Genomic DNA, 26,816 nt, shown 5'->3' with positions numbered 1-26,816 from the left:
AAAACATTACAATACTAAAATTGATTCAACCCTTGATTCCAATCGATAATGGAATATGATAAAAGAATTAGAAAACCCTTTAAGAGCTCATGATTAGATAAAAATGTGTAGCAGAAAGGGTGAGCTCTTACATCCAAAAAGAACATCTCTGGTTTAAAATATTCTTAATGTTCTCTGATATTTGTGATATTTGTTCACAGGTACAAACAGGCAGATAGTAACCATCAACCAAAACTGGCTTCTCTTTTACTAAAAATAAATAAAAGTAAAAAGTTAAACCAGAGATTGTAAAATGAAACAGAGATCTACAGTATCATGTGTCGCGTACAATGGAAATTCATTGAAGATGCAGTTTAGGTCTTATTACCAATACAAACTGACTTATCTAATATCAGTTTTATGGAGTTTTATGGAAAATGTGTTTCACTCAATCTGGAAAATGGAAACTACTTATATTTAAACAGGAACAGGGGACACTCAAATGATCCCTCACAGACCAATAACATCCTCCCCTGCCCTCTTTAAGTTAATGGAAAAATGGTGTTTGGTGAATTGTAGGCTTATTTTTTGGGAAAAATATTCCAAATTCACCTGATACCATTACACTTTTTGTGCAGGTCATTTGGATTACTTTACTTTCGTAATAGTGCTACTAGATAAGGGAAAGTCCATTGGCGCAGTGGGGCAGATGTATTAAGCCTGGAGAAGTGATAAAGAAATGATAAGTGGAAGGTGATAAACGCACCAGCCAATCATTACGGGTTTGAAAAATGACAGTTAGGAGTTTGTTGGCTGGTGCGTTATCACCTTCCACTTATCACTTATTTATCACTTCTCCAGGCTTAATACATCTGTCCCAGTGTTTGTTGACCTGTCCAAAGACTTCAGTTGGGTCAACTACCATATACTGTATAAGAGGATTAATCCTGGATCACTTATTTATTATTATTTTTTTTTTACATACTTGAAATCAAAGAAAGGAGCAAGTACAATTAAATGGTCAAATTGCTAAAGTAGGTAGGAGGTAGCATGTTAAGAGGTGTTCCTTCGTTGGTGATAATCAGAGGCATCAATTGGCCTTTCACCAAAAGAGAGCAAGACTGTAAGCCTACAGGGAAAGCCTGTTTTTATTTTGCCAGTGCAGTGCATTATTTTCAGTCTTACTGGCTCTGCAAGAAGTCCAGATGATCTGTTGATAAGAGCTACCACTCTAATTGGCCCCCAGTTGTCTTGTGTTGGGCCAAGCATTGTGAGTCAATGCTTCGCCTACTACGTAGCAGTTCTGATTAAAAGTGAACAGCAAAGTGGTATTGCATATACCACTGAATATTTGCATCAGATATACTGTATGTTGTGGTCTAGGGTCTGCATCATTAGATGCAGACTGTCACAATCCTGACTGAATTTCTTATGTTCTGCAACTTACCTCAGCATATTCTGCAAACTTGCACCTGCTTCACATACTAACTGCAATATTGATTACTTGCTGATTAGCACCTGAGTAGGAATTCCTCTGTGTGATTAATTGCCAAGATCCAGTGTTCAGCAACTGGCTCTATGTGCATCACACCCAGTTGGCAGTAAGTCTGTACATGCTGTTCCTGCATATCTCTCTCAGCATAATGTCTGCTTCCTAGTGTTTGGGCCTACTAGGCCTCAATCCACAGCAGAGCCTAAGCCTGGAGTACTGCTGTGACAAGTCCTGATCACCTGACTGCAGCACAGCCAAACATGACTGTCTGAGCATCCTGCTGTCCAGCTGATTGTCCCAGCCAATCCCTGCACACTGGCTGCTATAAGAATGCTGGGTAAGGATTGTCTAATCACCAGTGCTATGATTGTCATATCCTGTATGGTTGTTTGCTCTCAGCTGCTTCCAGGTTACCTTGCTCCAGTAGATTTCATTCTGCCCTGAGACCTGAGTTCCATCCTGCTTGCAGCTCTGCCTGGCTCATCAGTGTTCTGCCATTGATCTCTAGCTCCATCGGTGTTCTGCCATCAATCTCTAGCTTTATCTGTGTTCTGCCATCAATCTCTAGTTCCATCGGTGTTCTGCCATCGTTCTCTAACTCCCTCTGTGTTCCGCCATCAATTTCTATCTCCCTCGGTGTTCCGCCATCGATCTCCTGCTCCATCGGTGTTCCGCCATCAATCTCAGTGTTCCGCCATTTATTTTCTGCTCCATCGGTGTTCCACCATCAATCTCTAGCACCCTCGGTGTTCCGCCATTGATCTCCTGCTCCATCGGTGTTCCGCCATCAATCTCTAGCTCCCTCGGCGTTCCGCCATCGATCTCCTGCTCCATCGGTGTTCCGCCATCAATCTCTAGCTCCCTCGGTGTACCGCCATCGATATCCTGCTCCATCGGTGTTCCGCCATCGATCTCCTGCTCCATCGGTGTTCCGCCATCGATCTCCTGCTCCATCGGTGTTCCGCCATTGATCTCCTGCTCCATCGGTGTTCCGCCATCGATCTCCTGCTCCATCAGTGTTCCGCCATCAATCTCAGTGTTCCGCCATTTATTTTCTGCTCCATCGGTGTTCCACCATCAATCTCTAGCACCATCGGTGTTCCGCCATTGATCTCCTGCTCCATCGGTGTTCCGCCATCAATCTCTAGCTCCCTCGGCGTTCCGCCATCGATCTCCTGCTCCATCGGTGTTCCGCCATCAATCTCTAGCTCCCTCGGTGTACCGCCATCGATATCCTGCTCCATCGGTGTTCCGCCATCGATATCCTGCTCCATCGGTGTTCCGCCATCGATCTCCTGCTCCATCGGTGTTCCGCCATTGATCTCCTGCTCCATCGGTGTTCCGCCATCGATCTCCTGCTCCATCGGTGTTCCGCCATCGATCTCCTGCTCCATCGGTGTTCCGCCATCTATCTCCTGCTCCATCGGTGTTCCGCCATCGATATCCTGCTCCATCGTTGTTCCGCCATCGATCTCCTGCTCCATCAGTGTTCCGCCATCGATCTCCTGCTCCATCGGTGTTGCACCATCGATCTCCTGCTCCATCGGTGTTCCTAAAACATTAGGAAATTGTGACTCCACGTGGCGCTACTTGACACCTTCAATACAAAAAAATTGCTTTCACAATTGATATACAGCGGGATTCAGTTCCACAGATAGTTCATTCATGGAATATCACTAAAATAAATAAAATACAGGCATAGCGTAACCCTGTTATAGACAAATGCTGTTTTTATTTCCTTAGGCCCACTCACATAGATATGAAATCTTATCGCATGTAGAGAATCAATAATCTTTGGGATGGAACAGCCTTTTACTTCTTAGCGAAATCCTCATTCATGTATCACTTAAAAGAAAAAATGGTAGTAATAGTGCAACACCGTCTTTAAGGTTAAGACAGAGATTTTTAATAAACGAAATGCACTCACAAACATCCAATAAAAAACAACATATAAGGTGCCAAGGAAGTTCTCATGGAAAAAGGTGCTGCAAAAGGAATAACCACCACAAGCCCCGGTAGCAATGGTGTCTCCAACAGATAGAAATAGCAGCTCCAATCTCCAAGTCCCCGTATTGCACCGTCTCCCTGCTTGAGCGCTTTCGGACCGATGTCCTTCATCAGAAGCATGGGAGATGTGCTTTCCAAATCCTCCTTAAATAGCAGTGTGATTAGATTCATTCACAGCACCTGACGATTCCGGAACAGCGTCACCGGAAGTAACGTAACCGGATGTGAACTGCTGTGTGCGTCTCATAGCAGAAACAGGAAGTCGGCTAAGGTCTTTTGTTCCAGGAAGTGACGTATGTGTTCCAAATCGCGGTGCATGCGTTCCACCGCAGCAATCCAGCATATATACAAACAAAACAGAGATGTGCATACGTAACTAATAAAAACGTTAAAAACACGTTTGTTAAAACAATAATGGGAATCGTCTGGACAATGTAACTATAGATAGAAACAGATAAAATAACGAAAAGTAAAAAACGTATAAAAACTTATAAAAACCATTTCAACTCGAAATCACTATTAAGACCATGGGGAACCAAAGATTTTAACTTGTAGATCCATCTCATTTCCATTTTTGAGAGGGTCACATATGTCTCCTTATTACGTGATGTGGGGTTAATAGTTTGTATCCCCCAAAAAGTTTTAAAATGATTAGGATTACATGCATGTTTTTGTTTAAAATGATTGGAGACGGTATGAGTCTCCACACCCTTTTTCACATTATAAACATGTTCGTAGAGTCTGGTCTTAAGATTGCGGCTGGTCTTCCCAACATAGATCAATCCGCAATCACACTCTATCGCGTAGATGACATTCTGTGAATTACAGGTAATAAAATCCCGAATGGGATAAGTATTCCCATTCACTGTAAAATCCTTTATTTTACTAGGCCCTTTAGTGCATTTGCACATTGCACAGAGCCCACACCTATAAAAGCCCTTGCTCCTGATACTACTCCTTTTCGTGATTTCGATAGAACTATGAACTAACCGATCTTTCAATGATTTTGACCGTCTATATATAAATCTGGGTTTTGAAGGTAGTAATTCACCCAAAGTTGGATCTTTCATTAGAACTTTCCAATGTTTTCTTATGGTGGATTCAATTTCCTTATGTTGTGAATTGAAATCCATTATAAAGGACCATTTTGAAATATCGTCTTTTGGTTTTTCCTTCTTTTTCCCCTTAACCAAATCACTTCTATTAATGCCTTCTACTTTCTCCTGCGCTTTTATAAATAATTCCTTAGAATAACCTTTGTCAAGGAATCTATCCGTTAATTCTTTTGACTGTACAGAACAAACTTCGGGGTCTGTACAGTTCCTTTTGACCCTGAGAAATTGACTGTATGGAATTCCATCCAGCCAATGTTCGTGGTGTTGACTAGTACGCTCAATAAAACTATTAGAATCAGTGGTTTTACAATCTAATTTGGTTTTTAAAGTATTACCTTCTATATATATACATAAATCCAGATATGTGATCTCTTTGGAACTAATCATAGTTGATAACTTAATGCTGAAAATGTTTTAACCAAGGGAATCTAGAAAGGAATTTAGACTCTCCAAACTGTCTTCCCATACAAATAAAATATCATCTATATAACAACGCAATAGCATCAGGCCCGCCCCCAGCACGTCTCCAGGCCATACAACAAGATCTTCCCAGTAGGCCATAAAAAGATTGGCGTAACTGGGGGCGAACCTGGTGCCCATGGCGGTACCTATTTGCTGAAGATAATAGCGTTCATTAAAAATAAAATAATTATTTCTGAGTATAAATTTGATACCCTTTCAAATATTTTTTTTAAAATCTCTATCATAATCAGATTTGTCGAGAAAGTAGGACACTGCTTCTAAACCTCTCTCCTCCTCAATAATCGTATACAGAGTTGATACGTCCGCACTAATAAGTATATACTTTTCCTTCCTATTAAAATCTTCTAATAAAGCTAACAACTGTCCAGTTTCTTTCAAATAAGATTTTGTCTCTTTTACCAGTGGCTGAAGGTAATGATCAATAATCATTGATAAGTTCGAAGTAATGCTATTCGTACCTGATACTATGGGTCTTCCCGGTGGGTGTATCGGGTCTTTATGTTAATGAACTCAAACTCATCCTTTGTAATACTTTGTTTCAATAAAGCTTCAGTAGTAAATAAATGTGGTGCTTCACTAATTTTACTAGTGTGATCAGATTCGATTTTGGAATATGTAGCACCATCGCTCAACTGGCGGTCTAGCTCCGCCACATAATCAATCTTATTCATAAGGACAAGTGCGCCGCCCTTATCGGCGGGCTTGATTATCAAATCTGTATCTACCCTAAGTGATTTAAGCGCCACCCATTCTTTTTTAGTGAGGTTGCACTTTCTCCTTTTCTTACTAGAGTTTTTTCTACATTATCTAGAACGAGTTTATTGAAACAATCAATAAAACTCCCCTTTATATATGAGGGATAAAAGGTTGATTTGGGTTTAAATTGAGAGCCCGAGGGACCTCCAACACTCTCAATCCCCAAATCTCCTTTGTTTGCGAAAAACTTTTTTAACGTAAGTTTACGTATAAACTTCTGTAGGTCAATATAGAACTCAAAAGGTTCTAATTGACTGGTGGGTGAGAATTTGAGCCCCCTCATAAGAACCTTCTTCTCATCCACCGTAAGAACCCTTTTACTTAAATTGAAAATTTTCACTTTATTATTTGCGTCCTGGTCCATAGCCATGGGTTTAGCTTTGATAGAGCGTTTTTTTCTTTATACCTCCTCTTTTACCCCTCTTAGTTTTCTTAGTATTGGGTATTAATTTAGCCGTTTTTGTTGGAGGGGTATCTCTAACAGGCCCGATCAAACAAACCTCCTCCATGGTGGTGTTCTGTCTAAAAAATGCCTACCCTGGTAATTGATGTTCCTTCGATTAGCGTTACTCTCCCATCGATCCTCAGCTCCATAAAAGTTTTCCCTTCTTTTGTCTATATACGGGTTCCTCCCATTATCCATCCTATAATAATTATGGTTATTTGGTAATCTTTCTGTCCATCTCTGATTAACTCTGTAATGATGATTCCTTCTATTTCTTACTTCTTGCCATTCTACATTGGGCAATCTACTATTAATTTCCTCTTTTTGGAATAATGGTTTCTTATTTCTGACCCCTCTCTGTGGTGTAATAAATTCACTACTAATCTGTGTATTGTTCCTATCTCTTAAATACTTCTTTCTTTTTCTTTCTTTAATTTCCCTAGTCTCTTTGTTTAATTTGCGCACTATCTCTGTTTCTGCTTCTTTTATATCCTCCAAATCTATTAGTGGGTCTATAGTGACTCTGAGGTTTGAGATTTCTTCATTTAATTTTTGTAAATCTTTTTTTCTCTCATTAACAATTAATTCCATTAGTCTAAGTGATCTAGAATGGAATTCCATTCTTTTTTTAAATCTAAATTTGTGGAGCCAAAAGATGGTTCCTTGATAATTTGTAGACCTTTTGGAATTAATTTGTCAGTTTGATACCTCTCTAATGTATTAATCTCCCACCATAGGCGGTTTTCTTTGATGAGTGCTATGTCTAATTTGTGTAAAACTGAGGATAAATCCTCATCACATAACGTAGGGTCAGTTTCATCACTGGTGAACATTTCATCAAACAAAACCCTTCTATTGTCCCTAAAGGTGAACATATTCTAGCGGCAACTGAGGACAAGGTGAAACAATTTAGACAGTACAAAGAAAGAACAGCCCCCTTCGTGCGCTTGAATATTAATAGCAGCCCCTGGAGGCAAACAGAACCTTTCACCGTGATTCCAACAATACTAAAACACTAGGAAATTGTGACTCCACGTGGCGCTACTTGACACCTTCAATACAAAAAAATTGCTTACACAATTGATATACAGCGGGATTCAGTTCCACAGATAGTTCATTCATAATCACCACAAGCCCCGGTAGCAATGGTGTCTCTAACAGATAGAAATCGCAGCTCCAATCTCCAAGTCCCCGTATTGCACAGTCTCCCTGCTTGAGCACACAGCAGTTCACATCCGGTTACGTTACTTCCGGTGACGCTGTTCCGGAATCGTCAGGTGCTGTGAATGAATCTAATCACACTGCTATTTAAGGAGGATTTGTAAAGCACATCTCCCATGCTTCTGATGAAGGACATCGGTCCGAAAGCGCTCAAGCAGGGAAATGGTGCAAAACGGGGACTTGGAGATTGGAGCTGCGATTTCTATCTGTTGGAGACACCATTGCTACCGGGGCTTGTGGTGGTTATTGCTTTTGCAGCACCTTTTTCCATGAGAACTTCCTTGGCACCTTATATGTTGTTTTTTATTGGATGTTTGTGAGTGCATTTCGTTTATTAAAAATCTCTGTCTTAACCTTAAAGACGGTGTTGCACTATTACTACCATTTTTTCTTTTAAGTGATACATGAATGAGGATTTCGCTAAGAAGTAAAAGGCTGTTCCATCCCAAGGATTATTGATTCTCTACATGCGATAAGATTTCATATCTATGTGAGTGGGCCTAAGGAAATAAAAACAGCATTTGTCTATAACAGGGTTACGCTATGCCTGTATTTTATTTATTTTAGTGATATTCCATGAATGAACTATCTGTGGAACTGAATCCCGCTGTAAATCAATTGTGTAAGCAATTTTTTTGTATTGAAGGTGTCAAGTAGCGCCACGTGGAGTCACAATTTCCTAGTGTTTTAGTATTGTTGAAATCACAGTGAAAGGTTCTGTTTGCCTCCAGGGGCTGCTATTAATATTCAAGCGCACGAAGGGGGCTGTTCTTCTTTCTTTGTTCCATCGGTGTTCCGCCATCGATCTCCTGCTCCATCAGTGTTCCGCCATTGATCTCCTGCTCCATCGGTGTTCTGCCATCGATCTAATGCTCCATCGGTGTTCTGCAATTGATCTCTAGCTCCATCGGTGTTCTGCCATCGATACTCATCACCATCAATGCTTTGCCATCGATCTCTAGCTACATTGGTGCTTCGCCACCAATATCCAGTACCATCGGTATACTTCCCATCTCCAGTGGTCAATAACCTTATGCTTATTTGTATCGGGACTTCAGCAGTGGTTTACACTGCAACTGTGTCTGCTATTGTGTGTTCATTTATATTGGGACTACATCAGTGGTTCACACTGTATCCAATATTGCATCTTGCCATCGATGTTACGTCTGCTACCGCCTTACCAATGCCTATGTTACTGCATTATCTGTGATACCGATTATTGAGTCTATTACCATCTGCCGCTATCTGTGTCATCTAGCGTGCCGAATAAAGAGACTTATTTTACTTTACATTCTCCTCCAGTCTGGTCACATCTTCGGCCTCTGCTCAAGTATACCACATCCTGGTTTATGTATAAGAACTTTATTAAAGCATCCAGATTCATATTCCATTCAGCCCCTACGCCTGAGATCTCCATTTGGTTAAAATCAGACCTCAGGCGTGACACAGACTTCCTGGACCCAAGTGTCTGTATCCTCTGGCCAGCCTGAGGAAGCGTCTCTCTGGACCCCCAAATGTACATGATGGAAAATATGGGTGATGACCACTACCAACTCTTTAAGGCCAAGGCAGGTTAGTGTGCACCTACATTTGTAAGCACCTACTGTATCTGTTAAAAGATGAAGATTGAGATGGAATAGAGAAAAAGAAAAATGTGCCCTCATACATCTAGCCTCAATACACTATGCAGCGCGAGATGCCTGGCGTGAGTGAGCCGTCAGGTCCCATGCAACTCTGCTAATAACAAGTATGTTTTTTACCGAAAATGCGTCTCAGTCGCAACGCAATGTGACTAGATTTTCTTTACCGAAAATGCGTATTAGCTGCAATACAATGCGACTAGGGCGCACAAGGAGACTGTACTAAATAATTTGATATATGACTGCAGCAGAGATGTACTGTATGAGGACATAGCTGTAAATGTAATCACTGTATTGTTGGAGCTTGACAACCTCTCAAAAATTTACCTAGAGGCATGCATCATTAACAACGAATAATTAAATTGAAGAAAAAACAAATCTTCTGTATATAAATGAACATTAGAGTAAAAGAAAATTCATACCAGAAACAGAATTTGAAAAAGAGCAAATTTAAAAAAAAAAAAGGTAGAAAGATTGGACTCCTTTCAAAACTAAAAGACATGACTGTTAAAGGTTAATTGGATCTGCAAAAACATTACAACATGAAAATTGATTCAACCCTTGATTCCAATCGATAATGGAATATGATAAAAGAACTAGAAAACCCTTTAAGAGCCAATGATTAGATAAAAATGTCTAGCAGTAAGGGTGAGCTCTTTCATCTAAAGAAAACAGCTCTAGTTTGAAACATTTATTAATGTTCTCTGATATTTGTGATATGTGTTCTTCACAGGTACAAACAGGCATATAGTAAAAAAAAAAACACCAACCAAAACTATCTAACCTTTTACTTTAAAAAAAAAAAAAGAAGTGAAGTCAGAGATCGTAAAATAAAACAAAGAGCTATCATGTGGCACATACAATGGAAATTCATTGAAGATGCAATTAAGGTCTTATTACAAATACAGACTGACTTATTCAATATCAGTTTTATGGAAAATCTTTTTCACTCTATCTGGAAAATAGCAGAAACTACTTCTATTTAAAAAGGAACAGGGGACACTCAAATGATCCCTCACAGACCACTAACATCCTTCTCTGCCTTCTCTAAGTTAATAGAAAAATGGTGTTTGGCGAGTTGTAGGCTTTTTAAAAAAAGAAAAATATTCCAAATTCACCATGACACTTTTTGTGCAGGTTATTCGGCTTACTCTGCTCTCATACTAAGGGTGTGTGCACACGGTGAGATATTTTCGTTCGATTTTGACTATTGTCAAAGTCGAAAAATATCATAATACATATTCCTTGTACTAACCCCATGCACATGTCCGCTGCACGTGCACTCGCTCTGCCGTGCGCGCGCATATCCGCACTTTGTGTAACGGAGCTTTCACGGCCATGCGCCTTGGCGCATGGTATGCGCATTTACGGTAGAGTTTGTGAGCGTGTAGCGTGTTATTAGAACATTACATATTTAACCCATATAGCGTACATTTTAGATATAGTTCCCCTAGACCATGTCAGCGAGTATTACTAGTTTAAACAGTTCCTGGACAGAGAGATTCGCCTTTGCATGATAGGAAGGGTCAGATAAAGGTTGGAAGGTGATGTCTAGTATCCAGCTGTAGGGTATTTTGAGGGTAACATTCCGGTGTTAGTTAGAGAAAGATCGCTTGTTCCTGCGTATAGTTATGTACAAAAGTAGATTATGAACATTAACTGTTAAGACTTCAACCAACACCCAAGAACGATTGCACAAATGTTATGTGAATGTATTTGTGATACGTGTCTTATCTTCATCTCTACAACCTTTAGGTAGTATCACACATAGTCGACAGGTGATATCCACATATTAGCATTCACATATGTTCCCCCTCCATGTATCATCAACTAAATGTGCACCCCATTTGTTGGAACAAGAAGCCGAAAAGAGCTCGGTAGTGTTTGTTGGCCCACTTACAGACCCTTAATGCGGGATAAGAAGGATTTAATGTATACTTCGCAATACCTCGAAGCTTATCTAGAACATGTACGGCACGATGATACATGCCCCTCAGACATGGATTTCATACATACATACTTTTACTATCCCACTAGGTCATACATTTCCCACCTACTCCTCTCCTCCTACCATCCAATTATTTTATAGTTATTGTATTGTATATTTTTCTGTTTAATGTTTAGATAGTGGCAGTTATTGTTGACTGCCAAAGGGTGGACTGTCAAAGTTGAAAAATATTGTAATACATATGCCTTGTACTAACCCCATGCACATGCCCGCTGCGCGTGCACTCACTCTGCCGTGTGTGCGCATATCCGCACTTTGCGTAACGGAGCTTTCACGGCCATGCGCCTTGGCGCATGGTATGCGCATTTACGGTAGAGTTTGTGAGCGTGTAGCGTGTTGTTAGAACATTACATATTTAACCCATATAGCGTACATTTTAGATATAGTTCCCCTAGACCATGTCAGCGAGTATTACTAGTTTAAACAGTTCCTGGACAGAGAGATTCGCCTTTGCATGATAGGAAGGGTCAGATAAAGGTTGGAAGGTGATGTCTAGTATCCAGCTGTAGGGTATTTTGAGGGTAACATTCCAGTGTTAGTTAGAGAAAGATCGCTTGTTCCTGCGTATAGTTATGTACAAAAGTAGATTATGAACATTAACTGTATTTACTGTAAATTACATATGCGGCGGGAATCCAGAGGATACCACCCACTAGAGCAGTTGAGGAAAGACATCGCCCACCCTTTCAAATCCACCTATGACCTTTTCTGTAATGAGGAGACACATCTCTGTGTCCAATGAACAATGAGATTACAGTGACCATTGTATTGTGTATGCATGTTGTATATAAAAGGACCATTGTTGCCTGGCCGGTCAGAAGACTCTGAACGCTATCTACCTGATGAGCGGAGGACCAGAGCCGGGTTGCGCTTGCGAAACATTCTCACGTATGTACATTCTCTGTAGCCATTATTCTGTTTAGATTTACTTGTTAGCCTGTAGTGTATAAATTGTATTGTTTACCTTTTTGGAATCAATCCACTGTGGCCTTAGAACCCGGTGGTTTCAACTACAATTCAGTGTTGTGTTTTCACTTTCCTGCATGGGCTTTAAAGTAGATTTATCTGTATAAGGTGTATAAGCATTGTTAAGGTGTACGCACTGCGGGTACATTGTACCGCCAGCGCTACTTAAGGTTTAAAGGTATAACATCATTACATAGTACCATTTAACAAGGTTTAAAGGTTATCCATTGTGTGTGCGCACGCTGAGCGTACTCCGTACACTGAGCGCGGCGTGTGTACGCCAAGTACGTACCACGTGCGGGACTCTGTACGCAAATAGCGTACAAAGTGCGTAGCACGTGCATTCAGTCTAGCGGCCATAGCGGCTCAACGGTAAAAGTGTATTAGAGGTATAGCTTTGCGGTCTAAGATAATATCGACATTATCAATTGGGTGCTCGTCCGGTTCCTTCTCATACCAGCAGCCTAGCAGAGTTTTCGCAGACTTTATCTATCAGCAAAGGGCGGAGGAGTATCCCCTGTAAACCTTCTCTTGGTCAGGGGATATAATAAGTGCTGATTAGATAAGCGTCTGCCCTGCATGGTTTGAAGGGATGCTGGAGGGATCCGTAAGGTAAGAACGCAAAAGCTAGTTTTCTTAGTAAAATCTGCAAATTTCTGTTTTGGCGCCAAATGCGCACGCAACACACGCATACACCTGTATTTTGTACTTTGCATATCTGCTCACACCATTGCCATAATCACTGATTACTAGATTTATTTTGATCTGTACTGGAAAATTTGTTGCTATTTAGTTAACATATAGAGTTAACATTTAAGGGAGTAAGTGTAAGACGCACACACAGCCTGGCCTAGTTGTAAAGGTTGATACAGTGGAAACTGTGTGTAGCGTTAAGTAAGCGATTATAGTTAAATATCGCTTACATTTATAGAAGTGTGGGATTTGTAGTACTGCGGACGTACGGCCTTTGTACACGTGTCTCGGACAGCGTTCGGGACTGCGTACGCAACGTAAAGGCCTACACACGTGGCGTGTTTACGCAACGTGCGTACAGGTACGCCCACTGAATACAAATCACACAATAGCATTGTTTTAGTTTAGGTGATACGGTAGCCACGCGATAATAGCACAAATTTGTCCAGTTTCCAATATTTAGTTTAAAAGAACCTTCTCTTACTGTGTCACCTCTGGGACTAGGCTGTTTTATCTGAATGAAAGTTAATTTTCTGTACAGAAAAACCAAAGTGTATATGAGTGAACAAGCGTGAGTGTGCAAACAATAAAGGTTTTGTGAACCCAGAATTCGGGATCCCGTAGGAGACCACATCAGGTGAGTGGACATCTGGTGGCGTGGGAGTGGCTTTCTCACATTAACATTGATTAGAGTACAAAGGAGCAATTAGTATAACAGCAGACCAAGAGGTCAACGAAGTCAGAAATCCGCTGACTAAGTCAAGCGAAGCTCTGAATACCGTGGCCTAAAAGGTCAGCGGTGAGAGCGCAGCCCCGGGGGTTAGCGTAGTACCCATATAGGCCTGTTCTGAAAAGCTCCGGCTGAGGTTTCGCAGCCTGAAAAACGATTCCATTGGTCGTACAGTGGATAAGTAACAGTTACTTATACGCCGTGCGATTGTACCGCGCGTTAGTTTGTGCAATAGTTAGTTCAACTTGATACCCATTACGCCATTTGCGTAAAATCGCGGGATCACAGACGCTAATTGTAGCACACGCAATGTGATTTGTGTAACAGATTTTTATTTTAAGGGAGTTTCGCTGATCACTCAGGAAATCTCCAACGACCGAAATTTACTGGGAAGGGTAAGTCACTCCCACACACTCTCAGTAAATAGAGGTTACATAGGGCCCTAGGTTGGGTACTACCGGTGCTGAGGACAGTGCTTAGGTGTATTGGCCAACGTGGGCGTGAGTGGGTGAGAGCGCTCTGAGAACTTTCACCGTCGCCTTACCACTGAGTATTTTGGTTTTTGTAGAAATTAGCTGAGAAGGCAATACCTGCAAAGAATGGGGGCCAGTTGCTCAAGTAAGGGACGATCAACCAAGGTTCAGGGTGATATTCCGCGGCCCAAAGGGTACATAATGTGTGAGAAATATGGATCACACGCAGAGGTTTTATGCAATGAATGGGAACGTATGACTGCGGAAGATAGGGAACCATTCCCTAAGGTAGGCAGTTTTAGTCCTGAGGTGTTGCAAAATTTAAGGAGAAGGATATGTCTAATAATATCCAGAAAACAAAGGATTAGACATACAGATTGTTTACATTTATGGCAACAAGAGGGTGATATGCAAAGGGGATTAGCTCTAACAGCTGGTTCCAACCCTAGCAGGAAACTGATAGCAACTGCACCACCACCACCGTACATTACAGGAGAGAAAGTGGCTACAGAGAATGGCATACTAATATATGATAAGAGTGAACTTAATAAATGTGTTAATGCTAACCTGTGCAAGTTGTATCCCATCTTAAACTTCCCTCAGGACTGCGACCAAGAAGATGAGCCCAGCACGATATCGGCACTCTCTCTAGCAGCCACCATACAAGACACCCAAGTGGGCACGGCCCAACCAGTAAGAGCAGTAGGCCCCTAGCGGAGGGACAGGTGAGGTCGTGTCCACAGGTAAGTACGGTACAGTACATTATGCAGAGACAATTGCACCTCACATTGTAGAAGCAACCCAGAATGATGTAATTGAACTAAATCCTGTCAGGGTGATCGCAGTCCCCAATGGGAAGACTGACGCTCAGGGAATCACTCCTGTCAGGAACATTGCTATGCATTGCCCCTGGTCCCGGACAGAATTGAGGACAATTATGTCTGAATTTCCCGATCCCAGAAAAGATCTAGCTGCATGTCAGAGGTTTATTAGAGAACTAGGTAACGCCACCGAACCCACAAACAAAGATTGGCGGACAGTGCTACGGGCATGTTTGCCCTCCAATATTGACCCTGTGAAATTCATTGCCGATTGTAAATTAGACGCAGAAGTACCTCTCACTGATGAATACAATCAGGAGAACGTAAAACAGATCAATCTGCAGTTAGGAGTATATTTCCCAACTGTTGTCAAATGGAATAAAATCTTCTCCATTAGACAAAAAGAAGGTGAAACGGCTTCTGAATATTTCCATCAAGCACTGCAGGAAATGGCTAGAAACACTGGGGTCGCGGATATTAAGGAAAATGTACATCATAGAGAGGTAGCGGTGTCCGTATTAATGGACGGTTTAAAAGAAACGTTGAGAACAAGGGTACAAACCACTCAACCAAATTGGAGAGGTATCTCGGTGGCTGCATTAAGAGAGTCCGCTATTGAGCATGGTCGGAACATCATTAGGCACAGGGAGTCACAGGGGGATAAGCTGATAACAGTAAGTATAAAAGCCCTGACAACGAAGCCACATCAGCCTAAACCCCAGACCCCTGATGGTAAGTCATATGTGGTAAAATGTTTTAAATGTCAGAGAGAAGGACATTACGCACGGAACTGTAATTTTAAAGACCCACATAAGGTATATCGACCCCCTAGACCAGAACATGACACACAGTATGACACACGTAATTGGGATCAGGGACCGCATAGGAGGAGTTATGAGCCACATGCAGGGGTGGCCAGGTAAACTCTGTGATTTATCTTTAAAGTTTCCTCTTCATCTCTGACATTCACCGACAGATTTACAGCTCAAACGTCACATGTCTACTCGGTCTTTTCAGAGGTCTGCCCAACCCCAGTATATCTCACCAGCATCATTGTGCCTGGCCATGCACAGAGGATGGAGAGTGGAAATACTGGTGAAGGGAGAATGTGCAGAGATACTGGTAGACATGATGGTGTGACAGCCTGAAGGTGAACGCAAATCTGACAAATTTTCTTTTATTATTCTCTCTCTCTTTTTTCATTTTCTACGGATGGTTTATTGCACACAACAGTTAAACACATGGTAATGCAAGATTTATGTTCCCTACAGAAAGGTCGCTGACTCGGAGAGAACACCGTATCACTGGAGTGTCTGTTCCAGGAAGGTTGAGAGGCAGCACTGTTGTCACGGCACCTGAGCACAGAGAACTACAAGACCAGAGGCGGTTGTCGCACCAAATTTCTTTTTCCTTTTTATTATTTTCTCCATCTCTCATTACCCTCCTTCCCCCCCCCCCCTTCCTTGCTCCTTTTTCTCTCCCCTTAGCAAGATGGACTTACCCCAAGAGACTGAATTCCAGGTTTTCCTGTTGACCCTGTTGTTGACCAGAGCAGTCTGTTTCGGTGAGAGTACCAGAGAGGTCGAGAAAGGATCTGGAATGGGTTCTGATGGCCAGGACGGATTTGGAGAATTCCAAGAGCAACACATTCACCGAGCAAAGGCGAGTATCAGAAAATGATCTGGTAGTCACGAAACTAGGAGGCACTGTGAAGGGCTATTGGCTGAGGAAAATTGTATTTGTAGAAACTGTGAAAACATAGTTGAGGACGGGTGCATCCAGAGATGTCAGTCCAGCTTTAATATCAACATGGACCGTCATCCATTGAGTGACTATCACTCATTAGTGGGTAAGGTTCTAAACCAAACAGAATGCTGGGTGTGCTCACAAGTACCTCAAGGTCAGAGCAAGTCAGGACTAGTACCGTATCCCTTAACAATAGATGAGGTACTTGAATTAAGGGGTGGGAGACCGGTGGACAAGAAATTTAATATTTCTAGGCCCCCTAGTTTGAAGCTCCACCAATATCATGTGGATAGGTCCTTAGTATGTTTCAACATTTCCAATCCCCGAAAGCCGGGAAATTGAGAAGTGAAATGGAATAACCAAACCATGGCATTTTCACACAGAGCCGACAGAATGCCCGTAGACACTGAACTTATACGCCAGATAGCCGACGTTGGAAGGTATTTTCGGTACAGGTACACTCTAGGAAGTAGGACCATGTGGGTTGGAGAAGTATCTCCAGGGTACTGTGCGCATATCATACAGCCTGATACGTGTACTGAACAGATGAGAGAGTTAGGGGTAGGATTTTTCACTTGGAAGGTTTGCAATATGGTAATGTCATATTCTGTCCCATATGTTCTCCCCGATGATGCATATTTCATATGCGGGAGGAAGGCGTATAAGTGGCTTGCCCCAAACTCAGAGGGATTGTGTTACATTGGAAGAGTGTTGCCAGAAGTTATGACCATAACCCATAATAAGATGAAAGACGTTCACCGCAATGCTCAAGCTCCTTACACTCATACTCACTATGAACACATCGTTAAGAGACACCTTATAGATAGGACAGAGCACGCAGCCTCTGATTTGATCCACGAATCCACCGGGATTCAATTCCTACTCGCGTTAGATATCACCCGTACCGCCAGAGGAATTATACATTTTAGGTATATTCATGCGCTAGCGAACCTGATAGATAATATCACCGAGATGTGTGATGACAGCTTCAGGTATACTGGGAGGGAGTTGCAAGCTTACAAAACGGAACTGATCCAGCACAGGATGGTTCTCAATTACATCACAGCGGTGACAGGCGGGTATTGTGTCACCCTAGCAACTCAGTATGGTGTGAAGTGCTGCACGTACGTTACAAACAGCACTGATGACCCAACCGAGGTCATAGATCAAAAGATGGACGATATCTTGCAATTGAAATGGGAGTTCCGAAGGAAACAGAACCTTACCCTTACTGCTGTGAGTAATGAACTGACCGGCTGGGTCTCATGGTTGAACCCACGCAATTGGTTCTCAGGTTTAGGAGAATGGGCTCAAAATGTTATCGTGAGTGTAGGAAAGTTTCTCCTTTGTATCCTGGGAGTCGTCGTAATGATTGGTTTGATATTTAGATGTGTTCGATTTTTAACGCGGCGCAAGCGCAGTACCAAAGTGATGAGTTTGAGGAGCAGGGGCATTGTTACACAAACTGATTTAATTTATGACCCATCAATCGAGACAATGTTGTGATAAGACGTGATTCCACGGTCCGTTTCTTTCACCCGTTTCTCCTTTGTTTTCCCCTCAAGCAAAAATACAGCCATTCGGAGGAAGACTTTGATGGACATTTTAAAGACTTTGATGGACACACTAAAGATTTTGATGGACACACTAAAGACTTTTATGGACACTCTAAAGACTTTTAAAGACTTTGATTATCACCCACAGCAAGGATACACCCATCCGGACAAGACTTCAACCAACACCCAAGAACGATTGCACAAATGTTATGTGAATGTATTTGTGATACGTGTCTTATCTTCATCTCTACAACCTTTAGGTAGTATCACACATAGTCGACAGGTGATATCCACATATTAGCATTCACATATGTTCCCCCTCCATGTATCATCAACTAAATGTGCACCCCATTTGTTGGAACAAGAAGCCGAAAAGAGCTCGGTAGTGTTTGTTGGCCCACTTACAGACCCTTAATACGGGATAAGAAGGATTTAATGTATACTTCGCAATACCTCGAAGCTTATCTAGAACATGTACGGCGCGATGATACATGGCCCTCAGACATGGATTTCATACATACATACTTTTACTATCCCACCAGGTCATACATTTCCCACCTACTCCTCTCCTCCTACCATCCAATTATTTTATAGTTATTGTATTGTATATTTTTCTGTTTAATGTTTAGATAGTGGCAGTTATTGTTGACTGCCAAAGGGTGGACTGTCAAAGTCGAAAAATATTGTAATACATATGCCTTGTACTAACCCCATGCACATGCCCGCTGCGCGTGCACTCGCTCTGCCGTGTGTGCGCATATCCGCACTTTGCGTAACGGAGCTTTCACGGCCATGCGCCTCGGCGCGTGGTATGCGCATTTACGGTAGAGTTTGTGAGCGTGTAGCATGTTATTAGAACATTACATATTTAACCCATATAGCGTACATTTTAGATATAGTTCCCCTAGACCATGTCAGCGAGTATTACTAGTTTAAACAGTTCCTGGACAGAGAGATTCGCCTTTGCATGATAGGAAGGGTCAGATAAAGGTTGGAAGGTGATGTCTAGTATCCAGCTGTAGGGTATTTTGAGGGTAACATTCCAGTGTTAGTTAGAGAAAGATCGCTTGTTCCTGCGTATAGTTATGTACAAAAGTAGATTATGAACATTAACTGTATTTACTGTAAATTACATATGCGGCGGGAATCCAGAGGATACCACCCACTAGAGCAGTTGAGGAAAGACATCGCCCACCCTTTCAAATCCACCTATGACCTTTTCTGTAATGAGGAGACACATCTCTGTGTCCAATGAACAATGAGATTACAGTGACCATTGTATTGTGTATGCATGTTGTGTATAAAAGGACCGTTGTTGCCTGGCCGGTCAGAAGACTCTGAACGCTATCTACCTGATGAGCGGAGGACCAGAGCCGGGTTGCGCTTGCGAAACATTCTCACGTATGTACATTCTCTGTAGCCATTATTCTGTTTAGATTTACTTGTTAGCCTGTAGTGTATAAATTGTATTGTTTACCTTTTTGGAATCAATCCACTGTGGCCTTAGAACCCGGTGGTTTCAACTACAATTCAGTGTTGTGTTTTCACTTTCCTGCATGGGCTTTAAAGTAGATTTATCTGTATAAGGTGTATAAGCATTGTTAAGGTGTACGCACTGTGGGTACATTGTACCGCCAGCGCTACTTAAGGTTTAAAGGTATAACATCATTACATAGTACCATTTAACAAGGTTTAAAGGTTATCCATTGTGTGTGCGCACGCTGAGCGTACTCCGTACACTCAGCGCGGCGTGTGTACGCCAAGTACGTACCACGTGCGGGACTCTGTACGCAAATAGCGTACAAAGTGCGTAGCACGTGCATTCAGTCTAGCGGCCATAGCGGCTCAACGGTAAAAGTGTATTAGAGGTATAGCTTTGCGGTCTAAGATAATATCGACATTATCACTATATAGTCAAAATCGCAAGAAAAGTTAGTTCAGATTGCAAGGTGAAAGTCACCTTGCGATCCCGATTCGATCCCGATGCGCAGTCCTGCCAGGTCGGCATCACAAGAAAAGATAGACTGTGCAGGCAAGTCAATCCTTGCTAGATCTGTGTACTATCTAGTTCATCTCACATGTCAATGACATCTCACATAAGCCAAAATCTCACATAAGCCAAAATCGTATGCACACATAGTCCAGATCTCAAGAAAAGTTAGTCAAAATCTGTGCTATCTGGGCTCCGGGGAGTTCAAGGGAAATCGCAAGTGAAAATCGGCCATAGCAAGGATCTCACCGTGTGTACACACCCTAAGGGGTATAAGCAATTACGGTCGAATTGCCACGAAAGTCGAAAAACGGGGCATTTTCGACAAAAAAAACATGTCGAATTGGATTCGACAATGCAATACAGTACTTTTCGTCAAAATACCTGCCGTTTCAGATTCGACTTTTTGCAAATCGACATTTTCAAAATTCGACATGTCTGCAATGGTCAAAATGCGGCTTTTCGAGAAAAGTATATTCAATTGAAGAATGTCTATTCGACAACAGTGCTTTTCGACAGCAATTTCGTCATTTTCATTCCGCCTCACTTTGCTGGCGGGATCTAATAAAAAAAAAATTTTAAATGTATTTTTTTTTTGCTTTTTGGATTGCTAATAGCATATCTATTTATATTTGAAGGGATTATCTACTTGGTTTGTCTTTTTTTTGACTCACAAGTATTATTTAATTGATTTTTAAAAAGAATATTTTTTGCTTCACTCTGCTGAGAGAAATGTACCCATGATTCCACAGTTTTACCAAGGATACACTTCTGCAAAGCCCCTCCTCTATCCTCACTCCCAGGTTTGAGACTTCAGGGAGACGAGCAGCCATTACAGTCAACTCTCTTGTGGAATCGTTTTTTTTAGGACAATCCCTGCGTTTTAACACATTTATATCCTATTTTTGTACTGACTACAATAATGGAGCCTTTTTCTGACCAGATTGTGATGTTCATGCTGGCTGCAAGCATGGAGGAAGAAAGGGCTGGTGAATATCAGGATTAAAGTCAGCAAATGTCTGCATTGGGTGAGTCAGTATTGCGTGTTTCATATCCACGTCCACGCCAGTATCGCACTAGGCGTGAACTGGAGGATCTCAGCGAGTTCGGGGTGATTCAAAATTATCGCTTATCAACTCGCGACATATATTCGCTGTACGCTCTGTTGGGGGGCTGACCTGGAACCCCGGGCACCGACCAATCGCGCAGTGAGCGGTTTCCAGAAACTGATGGCTACGTTACATTTTTTGGCGTCAGGCACATTCCAGCCTACTTTGTCTCAAACATGCGGTTTTTCACAGTCGACACTGTCGCGCTGTATAACCCAGGTCATTAGGGCTTTCCGCAAATTGACGATCCAGTTCATCACATATCCAGATACGGACAGCGGATGTCATGAGATCAAATTAGGCTTTTTCACCAAGCACAATTTTCCCAATGTTCTGGGCGCGATTGACTGTACCCACGTGCAGATCAGACCGCCATGGAATTCGGAAGAATGTTTTTGGAACCGAAAACTTTTCCATTCCATGAATATACAGGCGGTCTGTGATGTCAACATGAAATTTTTGAATATTTTTGTGGGATTTCCTGGATTGTCTCATGACTTTTTCATCCTAAGTCAGTCATCGCTGTTTGACAATTTCGAAACAGGAAACATGCCGGGTGGCTGGCTGTTAGTTATTTATTTTAATTGTTTTTATTTTATTTTATTTTTTATTTTTATTTTTTATGTTACCCACCATTTTTTTTCATTTCCATAGGCGATGCGGGTTATCCCAACAAATCGTGGCTCTTGACCCCATTGTCTAATGCTGTTGGTAGAGCAGAAAAACTTTACCAAGAGACACACAAAGCATCGAGGGGAGTAGTGAGCGTGCCTTCGGTGTACTTAAAAGCCGATTTAGATGTTTAAACACTTCCGGTGGTGCTCTTTTGTACTCACCGGCGAAGGTTTGCGGCATGGTAAATGCATGTTGTATTTTACACAACATATGTGTCGCAAACCGTTTGCCGGTGACTCTTCGTCGCAGTGCTTTCTGACGCGGGAACCGTTCTTCTGCTCTACCGGTGGGTAGAAGGAGATGATTCCCGATGGACATTGATCCAAAGCTTTTTTTCCACTGCCTGTGAGTATACTTGTAACATTTGTATTATCGTGTAAACTGAGATTGTAATATTCTAAAAAAAAAATGTTTATATATGTATTTCAGAGTTTTACGTCCTGTTGACGCAATTTCCCAGCACCGTTTTCTAAGTTTCGTCCTGTTGACGACCTGTTACCCCCTGTTTTTTCCTGTTGTTGGGTTGCCGCAAATATTGGACCCGTTTATCCCACTCTACCATGGGCAACCTACTTGTGATGTGGATCTGAACCTCCGCCATGTAGCAGACAACACCACTCAGGTGAGATGTATTGCCCAAAACTTCCTCTTGTCTAAGTAACCCCGGCATGTCTAAGGTGCATCCCTCCGGCATTTGCAAAACTGCGCATCCAATCATGCCCTGAAACACCAATGCTTACGCTGTGTCAGGGCATGCTTGGATGTGTAGTTTCTCAAGTGCCGGAGGGTTGCATTTGGGACAAAGGCCGCTGTAACCTGCTTGTGTCAAAGTGTTGCTTGTACCTTGTCTTTTTCTAGAAGGGTGACACTATTACCAATATCTGGAACCTCATACTATTCTCTTCCACAGGTCTTGCGGAGTATCCTTCCCGATTTGCTTGAATCATCCAGGATGAAAAGGGACACGACAGTTCCCCTGCTGTACCATGGGCGACCTAACACAATACCACTGCATCTCATATATTACATTTTATTTACTAATAATTTAAAGAAAAACACACAAAACTTCTCATTTTAAAAATTTATTGAAATAATATAATTGTATTTAATTTTGGAATAAAAAATAAAATGTAATAAAACAAAAAAAGTAGTGTTTGTTCTTCTTTACATTCTTTTCTTGTGTAGCTATCTGTGAAAAAAAAAACCATATTAAGTAAAGACACTAATGATGTCATGTTCATTCCTTTCCCAAGAACATTTGTGGAACCACACAATCCAGCATGACCCATTGCTGGACTGTGTTGTTCCCAGGGTCAGGCGGTCCAAAGTGTCAGAGTGGTGTCAGTGGTCAGCACTTTGACACGCCTGCACTTGTGGAACCACCCAGCCCAGCATGACCCATTGCTGGACTGTGTTGTTCCCAGGGTCAGGCGGTCCAAAGTGTCAGAGTGGTGTCAGTGATCAGCACTTTGAAATGCCTGCACTTGTGGAACCACCCAGCCCAGCATAACCCATTGCTGGACTGTGTTGTTCCCCAAGGGCAGGCGGTCCAAAGTGTCAGAGTGGTGTCAGTGGTCAGCACTTTGACACGCCTGCACTTGTGGAACAACCCAGCCCAGCATGACCCATTGCTGGACTGTGTTGTTCCCCAAGGGCAGGCGGTCCAAAGTGTCAGAGTGGTGTCAGTGGTCAGCACTTTGACATGCCTGCACTTGTGGAACCACCCAGCCCAGCATGACCCATTGCTGGACTGTGTTGTTCCCCAAGGGCAGGCGGTCCAAAGTGTCTTTAATATATACATTGAAACATAGCTTTACTCACCTTGGTACGCACAACACGAACTACGCCGTCCACTTCAATTTTTCACCCAATCCTATGAAGAAGCCAAAAATAAACACTAGTGAATAGTAAATTCACACAACAGTGAAAGCATATTTTACACCAATACAAAAAGGAGTTTAAAAAAAAAAAAAAAGTGGTATCAGAATAGCTCTTTGGCCCATCATACATGTAGCCACAAGGAGCTTTCATCAGTTACCACACGCGCCCGCATACATGCCCGCGCATGTATGCCTAGACATAAAGCTCCTTGGTAGTATCCGGTCGAGAGTGGGGGAGCCCAACACAAACATAAAACATTGTTAAGAAAAAAAAAACTATTGGGAGTGGGAGAAAGGGAAACATGAAACATAAGAGTAAATAATAAAACAATACGACCGGGCTTATGGTGGTTGTCCGTCCAGATCCTCTTCTTCCTCCTGATGGGGCGTCGAAGCCCTGGGCGGCTGTGGAGTGCATTGACTTGGCCTCGGTGACCGTGCGGGTGTAGATGATGCGGCCGGTGTTGGTGGTGGAGGCATCTGGTGGGTGGGGTACATCCCTGTATATCCTTGGTACAGCTGTGACCGTCCATAACAGGATGGTGGTGGAGGAAGGGAAGGAGGCGTCCGTGTGGCTTGTGATGGCGGATGTGGTGGTTCACCAGCGTGTTGATGAGCTGGCTCTGGGAGCTTATCGTACATCATCTGCAGTGTGGTTGCGATGATCTGGTGGCTGGATGCCGAAAGTCGTTGGCTCTCTGACATGTTGTCAACGCTGTGTGCCAGGCATGATGTGTTCTCCACCAGCCGGTTGATGGATGTGGCCAGAACGCAGGGGCGTGCCGTGAGCTAAATGGCTCAGGAGGTACTGGCTAGCACCAGAGCCAGATTTACACACAATATATGAGCCAAAGTGTACATCTGGACATTATACACATGTGCAGCAGTGTAAACTCCAGGAAATTTGGTGAGTTTTGATCAGAGATGTGCGGAAAAGATACACAGGTGAGGCACTGCCTCACCTGCCATAGACTTTTTACTCCAGAGTTTTGGCTATAAAAATCATTAGAATAATACAAAGAAGATATTTCAAACATATTCTTTGTATTTTTCATATACTTTATACAATCAAAACTCTGGCACAATCGTTAGTATGACAGGGAAGGCTCTGCCTCACCTGCCTCACCCCACCGTACGTCACTGCCAGAACGTGAAGGATGTCCATAGTCTCCCTGTGATCTTCTCGTCTGGTCTTTTGCGTTTCTGCCGTGCTGTCGGCATGAGCCTTTTGCATTTCAACCAGACCGTATGCCATCTTCTCCATTATCTTCTCAATGGCGTCCAGTCTGGTTTCAACGACATTCGTGTAGGTATCCTGGCGGGCAGTCATCTCTGCTGCTAGGGTGTGTACCCTCTGAACATTTGGGGGATCCTGCCCTTCCTGTACGTCTGCCACCAATTGCATTTGTGCAGCTGAAAAGAAAATTAGAAATTAGTATACACATTCATACATTTGTTTGAAGACTCACAATTTGATAATTACTCACACAGGGATGTAGAAACAGCGGGCTGCTGCACTTCCACCTCATCGTCCGAAGAATCCTGTAGGAGATCCGGCCTGAAGAAGGAACCAATCCCCGACGCAAGTCCGCTGCTGGTCCGTGGCACCTCTGTTTGCAAAATAAAAATTAAAAATAAAGTTAATAAACAATACAAAAATGGCGACCCCCCACACAAAAAATAAATAAAAACCTTCTCCATCCGGTGGTGCCGCTGCTCCAGGAGCTTCACTTGTCCTCAAATCTGGAGACTTTTCAAGGGTATGGCTGGATACGTCTGCACGGCTGTCTTCAAACCCAAGAAAAGTCTTGTCCGTTAACCCTGTTGACTCAAACAGTTCGGGTGATGGGTCCACAAGGGTAGTGTCTTGTTGAGGCTCTTCGGTCACAGACCCAGAGCTCCTGGAGAGATGACGAGCTGGTGATGGCCTGCGCGCAGGAGATGTAGTTTGGCGCCCAGCTGGTGGAGTGGTCGCCGACGGTGTCTGGCGCGCAGGTGACGTTCTGCGCGCTGATGTCTGGCGCGCAGGTGATGGTCTGCGCGCTGACGATGTCTGGCGCGCAGGTGACTTTCTGCGCGCTGATGTCTGGCGCGCAGGTGATGGTCTGCGCGCTGACGATGTCTGGCGCGCAGGTGACTTTCTGCGCGCTGACGATGTGTGGCGCGCAGGTGATGATCTGCGCGCTGCTGATGCTTGCTGCGCAGGTGAAGGTCCGCGCGCTGCTGCCGATGCCTGCTGCGCAGGTGATGGTCCACGCGCTGGCAATGTCCTGCGCGCAGGTGATGTCCTCTGGGCAGGCGTGTCTGGGGAAAAAGAACAAACAGATTAGCAAATAAAAAAAATAAAATAAAAAGATTAGTGCAGCTCATAAGAATGTATTCTTACCATCAGGCCTCCTTTTGGACTGCTTGTCTCCCGCCATCTTCCGTCTTCTGGGCGGTTCTTCCTCCTCGGGAAAGCCAGCAGGACGGCTAGAGTCCACACCTCCGCGAACTCCTTGGACCATGACAGGGTTCATGCGCCTTTTAATAACTTCCTCCCAGGGTAGCCACTTCAGATTGAGAGCTGGACCACCTCCCGTAGCTGTCTCATGTCAGCGCTGAATCCCCATCTTCTTCTTGGTCTGTCTGCGGCAATCACTGTACCGCTTCATGCAGTTTCTGGTGCTCCGGCGGTTTCCAGATACTGCAGTGACTTGGCTCGCGATGGCATCCCAGATGTTTCGCTTGGTCTTAGCTGCTGTGGTCTGTGCCCTTGGTCCATACAGACCGTCGTAGGACCTGTCGACGCCATCCACTAGGGCACAGTTTTCCGCCTCAGTGTATCTGGGTCCACGCGGCTTCTTCTGTTCTGCATCTTCACCAGAGGCTTCCTCCTCCGACTGATCCTCTGGATGACTTCTTGCCTTTAGGGATAAAAACAAACAACCATGCATTTAATAAGATCGGTATGTACCTGTGAGTGTGTCAGTATCCCTGGCAGTGCGCAAAGATACCTGTAGGTGTGCATGGCAGTGTGCAAACTAGGGTG

At 43.1% G+C, this 26,816-nt stretch overlaps 1 long non-coding RNA gene across 1 annotated transcript; it reads left to right on the top strand.

The window, feature by feature from the left end:
* Positions 1 to 20,942: 20,942 nt before the first annotated feature.
* On the top strand, positions 20,943 to 22,960 carry LOC135050574 (uncharacterized). The gene is made up of 3 exons (XR_010241672.1): positions 20,943 to 21,149; positions 22,335 to 22,527; positions 22,816 to 22,960. It is a non-coding gene; the product is annotated as an uncharacterized LOC135050574 (long non-coding RNA).
* Positions 22,961 to 26,816: the final 3,856 nt, after the last annotated feature.

The sequence above is a fragment of the Pseudophryne corroboree genome, chromosome 2 (genome assembly GCF_028390025.1).
Source record: "Pseudophryne corroboree isolate aPseCor3 chromosome 2, aPseCor3.hap2, whole genome shotgun sequence".
In the NCBI taxonomy this organism is placed as follows: domain Eukaryota; kingdom Metazoa; phylum Chordata; class Amphibia; order Anura; family Myobatrachidae; genus Pseudophryne; species Pseudophryne corroboree.
The sequence above is the reverse complement of the archived record's forward strand: the minus strand, read 5'-3'. Positions and strand labels throughout refer to the sequence as shown.